The 8,079-nt window shown below is 45.8% G+C and overlaps 1 protein-coding gene across 11 annotated transcripts in view; it reads right to left on the minus strand.

The window, feature by feature from the left end:
• The window catches only part of TRAF3 (TNF receptor associated factor 3), a 71,272-nt gene extending 63,495 nt beyond the window's left edge, over positions 1-7,777 (minus strand). For 4 of the 11 annotated variants that reach the window (XM_055715511.1, XM_055715510.1, XM_055715509.1 and 1 more), the window contains exons 1-3: positions 7,626-7,777; positions 7,219-7,356; positions 6,521-6,576 (exon numbers count right to left, since the gene is read on the minus strand). The gene's annotated coding sequence lies outside the window, so the exon portion shown is untranslated. Of the gene's footprint in view, positions 1-3,015; positions 4,141-4,175; positions 4,199-4,289; positions 4,317-5,617; positions 5,746-6,520; positions 6,577-7,218; positions 7,357-7,625 lie in introns of those variants that run through there. The other 7 variants (XM_055715502.1, XM_055715501.1, XM_055715500.1 and 4 more) reach the window with 7 other exon arrangements.
• Between the last annotated feature and the right edge of the window lie 302 nt (positions 7,778-8,079).

Raw genomic sequence — 8,079 nt, forward strand, 5'->3', positions numbered from 1 at the left:
CTACTTTGATCTTTTCCAATTAACTTAGCATATGGACACTCTTGTTCCAGCATAACTGTCTTTTTATACATAGCTCAAAGGACTTCCAAAGTCTGTCTGCCCTATCCTATCTCAGAACAGTCAACTAATCCATTGAGAGTTCATATTTAAAAAAAAACAAACACCACAACACCAAAAGTCTTAATAAATAATTCTGCAAAAATACAGCACCATCCTTTGGCTTTATGTACTAACAGCTTTATTTACACAGAGGACAATTCAAAGCTTCTTCCTCATTTATTTTGAGAGAGTCTCCTCAGCAAAAATATACAGAATGCAGCAAGTGGATATTTATTTGGCTGTCCTAAATCTTTATTTAATAAAAAAAAAAAAAAAAAAAAAAAGACACCACACAAAACCAAAAACCCCAATGCATAGATAAAAACCAAACCAACCAAACAAACAAACAAAAAAAGAACCACCACAAAAAATAACCAATAGAGTAAATCCCCCAAATTGCCTCAAAAATCTTACTGGCAGCCAAAATACTGGAAGTTGCATGTCTTTCATCCTTTCAAAATGAAAGTGAAGTTTTCCGGAATTTGTAAGAAGGAAAGAGGAATAAGGGAAATCAGCAGCTATTTTTCAATACCTGGAAACATAGAAGTACAACACACAAATAACAACAAACTTGTTTTAATCTTCCTAGAGATTGCCAAGAGCATTCTTCTGCACGTGCTCCAAGAAAGCGTCAAAACACCTTGCTGTTAGCACAGACAGAAACCCCCCTGCCAAACAGTACGAGCAACGCAACAGCAATACCTACTAGCTGAACTACAATGTGTGATCCGTTGGTATTTCCATTACATACTGACACCATAGGTGAGTAGCGAGATATATTTCCTAATCTGAAATATAGCATGCTAAGGTTCTGTAGATAGAAACATGAATCAACTTCTGACAGAAAACAGAGAAGATACATAGTGTCACTTGAAGTCAGCAGTATTGCTAACCTAAAATGAAGTTAGCTCAAATCCTTTCTTTTTTTTCCTCCCAAAATGCAGAGTTTTAGAAAGCAACGAAGATACTACTGCATCAAAGGGTTCCAAAACTGCTAGAGATGTGCATATGCAAATCAGCAGCCTTCATTTATTTAGGTATCCAACTTCCTTCTCAAACTGTCAGCCAAACGGTAGCATTCTGAAAACGTGATATTTTACACTACAAGCACTTTACCTTTGGCACCTACTAAACAGAACCGGTATCCTAATCAGGTTCAACCATAACAGTCATAAAACAAAAACATTCCCAAGCAAAAGCACAATGCTCCTCTCAAAGATGTTGTGCTGAACATAAAAGAGGACAGTGAAAAGGATGGAATGAGAGAGCAAGTGTAGATTTAAAGATACATGTACTTCAGACAACAGCAATATACACTGCAGACTACCTTGAGTAACCTGGAAGACAAGAGCCTGTTAGTTCACCTGAAATGGGAGGTGGGATGGGGAGGGAGGGATGGGGAGGGAATCAAAGAAGCAGGTAGCTACAGAGAGGTCAAAGAAGAGTGGATTTGCATATTAAAATTAGCCAGAAGTGTAAACGTAAGTACAAGCCTGGAAACAAGTATTTCAGTACAAAAGTGATCTAAATGGAAGTAAAGGGGAAAATGCAGTCCTTCGCTATAGTGCAAGGATGAAACCACCTTGGAATAAAAGTTATCCCTTAGCAACTCCAAAATTACAAGAGAACTGACTGAAACCAGTTCAAAATAAGCCACTTGAGGAATCAGAGGAACCAGCTTGAGAAATTAAGAGCATTTATACTGTTTGGCCAAACAAGACGAAAGAGAAGCACAGCATGGACAGGAGCATTCCATTAGTAACTGAAGAGCTTAAAATGCCAGAAGAGGAGTCAGTTGGGATGGTTTAAAGGAGAGAACAAGTTGAATGAAAAATGTAAGGCTATACTTCCTATGCAAAATAGAGACGCATATCTGCAATTCGTTAAGTCAGAAGTGACAACACTCGAGGCAACCTAGTCTCAGAAGGTTCCTCTCTGTGGAAAGGCAGAGGGCACAGTCAAACTGGTACAGTACACAAGAAGTCCATTATAAAAACCTCTAATAACTGTTCTAATTATCACTCTCAAGTACATGGATGAGCTTACAAAATGAAATCCATTCACGTTGCCATGATCTGGTCTATAAGCTGGGCTTTGCTATTAGAAAAGTTACTTTAGCCACATTATCATGTAAGCTGGTTCCACAGAGTAAGAAAAAAAAATTGTTACTTTTCTACAACATCCAAAGCAGCAAGTTGGGAACAAGCACGAGCACCACATTAATTCTGTCATGTACACCCGGCTTCTATAGCACTGCATGCTTGCTGTACACAATGGAAGAGTGTGAACCAAATACAGTTTCCTGTCCCATGACGTTGACAGTGCAGAAAGGCACAGCACTGCAGAGGAGACCCAAGGGGATGCCTCTACACAGCACTTGCTGTCCATTTCATTTATCAACAGATGATGTTTGTACCACCCTGCTGGGTCTCAGCACCTCACCCTCATGTCCTCAGATTCTACGATTCAGGAAACTTCTGTCTTGACAGCACTGCTCACCTGAGCAAGCATCAAGTTCAAATCCACCAGAAAAAAAACAGCAGTGGAAGAAGCATCAGCAAGACTGTGTCTTTCCTCAGCCTGCTAATCGTGCTAACCACTTGACTGAGACATCATGCTTCCTCTTGCTCCGACTCTTAGGCACGCTGAGTTTTGATTATTCTTGGCATAGCAGAAGAATTTCAAGAGAAGGAAGTGACACTACTCTTAACAGGCCTGTGGCTTAATGATGAGAATACTCCCCAGGGAAGTAGGAAACTTGGATTGGAATCCCCCTTCTGCCCCTGGGACTTGGGCATGGTGTCACATCAGCACTGCAACATCAAAGCCCCTTGTTGGTGTGGCCCTAACTGAATGACAGTACACATCTACAGGAATGAAAAAAAACCCCAGCCTCCAGATTTCCTAGATGCTTACACTGGTATCTTCAATGGACTATCTTCTCTTTCTTGACAGATGTCAAAGCCAGAATGAAGTGGCAGCCAGGAAGGTACTTCTTATCTCACAGTAGCATCTGCAACATGCTTTTCAAGACAGACCAACTCAAAATAACTTTTTGCTGGACGTCTAAGGAAGCTGGAAAAACTCAGAGCATTTTGAGCTTGTCTTGAGTGGGCACATCTTATATTTACAAAGATGTTTTTCATATTAATGCAGCAACCACAGACAAAAGTTCGGTATTACTCCAAATGTTAAATTTTTCTAGTTATGAGCTTCCACATAGTCATCATTAAGGCATGTAAAACATGTTTCATGACTTTTCACTAATATTTCTGACTGAAGCGTTTGCTACATATATTTTATGTGAAAGGATATATTCACTTCAGAGCATTTAAACTATACTACAGAATTATGACCAATTTGTATCAACATAAATAATCTACAGAATGGTTCCTCTAAAATCAGAGAAATCTCTTTCATGAATGGTCATTTTACGATACTATGTAAAATAATACTGGAACTACAAAACATTCCAACTTAAAGCAGTCCTGCTATGCCCACTGCAGTTCTAATTTCTGCAGTTTGCAGAAATTCAATCTTGATGTTGAAGTACACAACACCCCAACTTTCAGTACAAGAAGGGTGCCAGGGAGGGAGACCACCACAAGTGTCCAGTACTGAACCTCTGCGTTCGTGAACATGTTGAGACTTTGCTTCCAATGCTGCTCTTGATTAGATGAACTGCAGAACTTGGAATTCTACTAAAATCACACTTTACACATGCAGAGTAAAGCAGCAGGGAAGAACAACAGCATAGGAATCAAAGGCTTAACATTTTTTGGGGGGTGGAGAGGATTAGTGACCTACAGTTGTATATAATTTGAGAGACACCTACCCTGTTAACCTAGTTACAAAGCCAACAGTCAGTAGCAATTGACTTCACAGTGGCAATGATTCTTTGCTGTCAGTGCTCCAGTAGACAAGATCAGGAAGAAAACACACACCTTCAAAACTATATAAATATACATACACACAGACATCCCTCTCTCTCTCTCTCACAATTCCCAATATCAAATAATCTTTTGCCTTATTTTCCCCCTAAGTTCTAAGATCTTTCTACTGTATACTTCACTTACAGATTTTTTAAGGGCTTTTTTGTCTTTATTTCCTTTTCCTTCCCATCAGAAGGGCACATCTCTTCCTACTTTGCAGACACCTAATGATCTTTCATTGCAAGTTGCATCCCTTACCTCCCAATTCTCCAGTCCTTTCTCTTTCTACCTTAAAAGAAGAACGCATAGAAAAAAATGAAATGTTTGTGATACGTCAAAGCAAACATATACTGACTTTAAACTATACATTTATGAGGGTATGGGCTACCAGCAGGCAGAGCTGGGAGACCAGTTATATTCTCTTTGCCAGACCTTCACTGCTGTAGTTTGTCACCACTTCACTACCACAGGTTAAAAAAGTCTAAGACAAAACCTAGTGGCACTACAGCATTATCTCCTGTGCTACTGTCACACCTTCATTCTGTTGCACAAAAGTAAAAAACTCTCCCTCCCTCAGCTTTTTCTCCCCATACCACATCCTGAAATTTCCCATTTCACTCTGTCCCACCACCTTTGGTGTTCCTGAGCCATATGCCAAAAATGCCAGGAGGCTTCAAATACAAGCATCATATTCTGAAAGTACCCACCCACAGGCACTTTAAAAAAAAAAAAAGGCGCCTTGGCAATTCTTTAAAGGAAATGTGCACAAAAGCACAGACATCTGAAACTGATGTGTAATGAGCAGTCTTCAGACATCATAAGATTCAGCACCTTCAGTTAAGAAACACTATTATAATAAAATAAAAAAACCTAATGAAATCTAGTTATTGCATCATCTAAGATATCAGAGATCAAAATGTATTATTCTTGCAATAACTACTGCTACAAAGCCAGTTCAGCATACTGGAGTAGATTTAAGTCATTCCTATTTTTAAACTGTCTTTTCATCTGCAAAGAACTATGAACATCTACTTATCAGTGTATTTATGTTCCAGTGGTTTAACAACGAAAGTTAAAATTTAAAGATTTCTGGCATTTTTATTTTCAGCATTGCTATTTCTACTAATAGAACAGCTGGACTTCAGTAGTGATAAAACATGTTCTTCTTCTTTCACCTGAACTTTTCATTATGGACACGATCAACGCAAAGATCCAAAATACAACAAGATCTTGGAATCATTTAGAAGACAAATGTCTTACCAGTCCATGCTAACACTTCATGAGCAATTTTTTTGTCACTGATGCTACTAACTACTGCCATCTTACACAGTTTTCCAAGGTACCAACAGTAAAAATGCTTGCACGATGATCAAATGCTCCGAGTCCATACAAGAATGGTTTCTCAAAACTGGTATCATCAAACTTAACTGCAGAAGGACTTCAGGAAAGCCTAAAGACTGAGTTATTTAGCACCCTCTTTTGATTAGAATGAATTTGCTTTGCTACCGAATGCACTTTCCTTTTCTATATTCTAGGTCCAGCTATTATTGGAAGCTTTTCATCAAAGTCTTATTTCAGTAAAACACCTACCATTTTCATGCTGGAACAAAGCAACTTTTATAACCTCATAGGGCCGTCTGCTTGCAATGCTCAAACTCAAGATACATCAGTGTTTCCGTTATCAAGCTTTATGACAAGGGGTTTCCCAGTTCAGCTGTAAAAAACTCTGATTCAGTCCAAACGTTCAAGTATTTCTCATCTTAAAATAAAAACCCACTCCCCAATCACAATAAATAACATTTACATCTACTGCAATCCATACACTGTGTGTACAGATTGCCATTTATCGACACCTTTAGCCAAACAACTTGTTTTAAAGGAGGAGATATGGTATACGCTATGATCTCTCTAGTTCTAACTCTTAACAACCAGTGTAGCCTTTAAATCCAGGCTTCTGTGAAAGTCAGTAGCTATTCCAAATACATATTTTTACTATTTCAAATCACGTTATTTGTCTAAGCTAAATACTGCTAGTACAGGTTCACATCATACCCTGAACTCCTTTCCGGGCTACAAACGTAAGTTCAGGTAAGCACGCAATAATGCTATGTGTGTTCTACGGGACAAACCTGCAAGGGAAAATACACAGAGCTACTGAAGAAATAGTAATAATAAAAAAAAAACAACCCGCACAAATTACAACATCCAAAGGCTCAAGAAGCTAGAGAAGTCACTGACCCAAGGAGACTGTGCATTTCAAATTGTATCGTTGGAACTTCCCACATTTTACTACTAGAGAAAGAGGGAGAGGGAGCCCGTCCCGATGCGGGGTGCAGACCCACGGAGGCACGAACAGCCCCCCACGCCACCCCGCACCGGCGGGACGTGACACGATGCCCCTCGGTATGAACATCGCTTCTGTTTTCCCGCAGAGAATTCAAACCTCAGACACCTGAAGATACAAATAAATCAAGACGTAAATGCCTTACCTTCCTATTTTACAAGCCACTGCAGTTCTCAGATTATGAGTCAGTCATAGGTTCATCTGCAGAGGAATGACTCAGTATAAACTTTTAAACACTCGTTATTTTTCCTAGCCGGCAACGCGGTAATTAATTTAAGGCGTTAAAACGCGGTGTGTCGCGAATCAGCGCACAAAATGAATGGCGTGAAAACAAAACACTTTTCTTTCCGCTCACGCCAGGCAGGCGGGCTTCACGGCGCAGGGCCGCTGTAGGCAGAGCCTCCGCCACAATATGACTCCTCCGGCACCGACCAGCGCCGGCCCCGCACCGCCGGCCGCCCCAGCCCCGTGGCCCGGGGCCGCTCCGCAGAGCGCAGCCGGAGCCGCCGCAGAGGGCGGCCGAGGGAGGCGCAAACTCGCGGGGCCCCGCGCTCGGCGCCCAGGCGCGGCGGCTGCTGGCAGTGCCCCTTTAAAGGCCGTCGGCCCGCCCCCAGCACTGCATATGGAGGGAGCCAGGAGCGGAGCGAGGCTTCTGCATTCAAACGACACATCAAACGCCGCAAGCGCCGCCGCGCCGCCCGCTGCCGCACGGCCCCGCTCCGGCCCGCCGGCCGCCTCGCCTCCCTGCCCTCCCCGGCACGCACGCACACACACACCGCGGGGGGAAGCCGAAGGGGGGTGGGGTGGGGGGTGGGCAGAAATAAGTAAGCGAAAAGGGGGCACCTGCGAAGCCCTGGAGTGCGAGTGCGTCCGGGCAGGCAAAGTCCACGCCGCCCCCGCCGGAGGCTGATCTATCTCCGGGCACCGGCCGCCGCCAAGGTCCCGGCAACAGGCTGCGGGTGAAGCGCGCTCGGCCCCTGCCTGGTAGCAGATGCCCAGTATCAGCGCCGCGCCGCCGCCGCGCTTCCCCGCCGGCTCCGCGGGAGCACCCCCCAGCTCCCGCCGCCCGCCCCGCCGCGCCCCCCTGCCCGGGGAGCCCGAGCGCAGACAGGCGAGCCCGGCCGGTACCGGAGCCCCGAGCGGGAGCCGCCGCCACGGCGGCAGCGAAGCGCCCTTCCCCCCCCCCCCTCCCCCGCCGCCTCGCCGCCGCGCCGCTCCCCGGGGCGCGCCGAGCCCCGCGGCCGCCCTACCTGCAAGCGTGCGAGGGGAGCGGGGCGGCGGGCGGCAGCTGGAGCCCGGCGAAGGCGACCGCCAGCCCGACGGAAAGTCCCTGCCGCTCTGCGCCGTCTCCCCCCGCCCCGCACTTCCTCTCCCGCCCGCTCAGGCTGGAAATCCCCGGCGAAGCCCGCTGCTCTCCCGGCTCCTCCTCACACACGGAGGGGCGGGCCCGGCCGAGCCGCTCAGCGCGCAGGCGGGAGCCGGGGGTTGGGCCTGCCCTGCCCGCCTGCCCCGGCTGCACCTGATGCCGCCGTTACCCTCCCCCCCCGGCCCGCCGCCGCCGCGGGCACAACCCCGGGGTGAAGGGGCCTCCTGCTCCCAGGCGGAGCCCGTCCCGCCCGCCGGCCCTCCGCAAGCGGCGAAGGGGGCGCGGGGTGGGCTGTGAGGAGACGGCGCGTCCCGCTCGGGGAGGTGGGGGCGGCCGGA

Source organism: Falco cherrug, chromosome 7, assembly GCF_023634085.1.
Source record: "Falco cherrug isolate bFalChe1 chromosome 7, bFalChe1.pri, whole genome shotgun sequence".
In the NCBI taxonomy this organism is placed as follows: Eukaryota; Metazoa; Chordata; class Aves; order Falconiformes; family Falconidae; genus Falco; species Falco cherrug.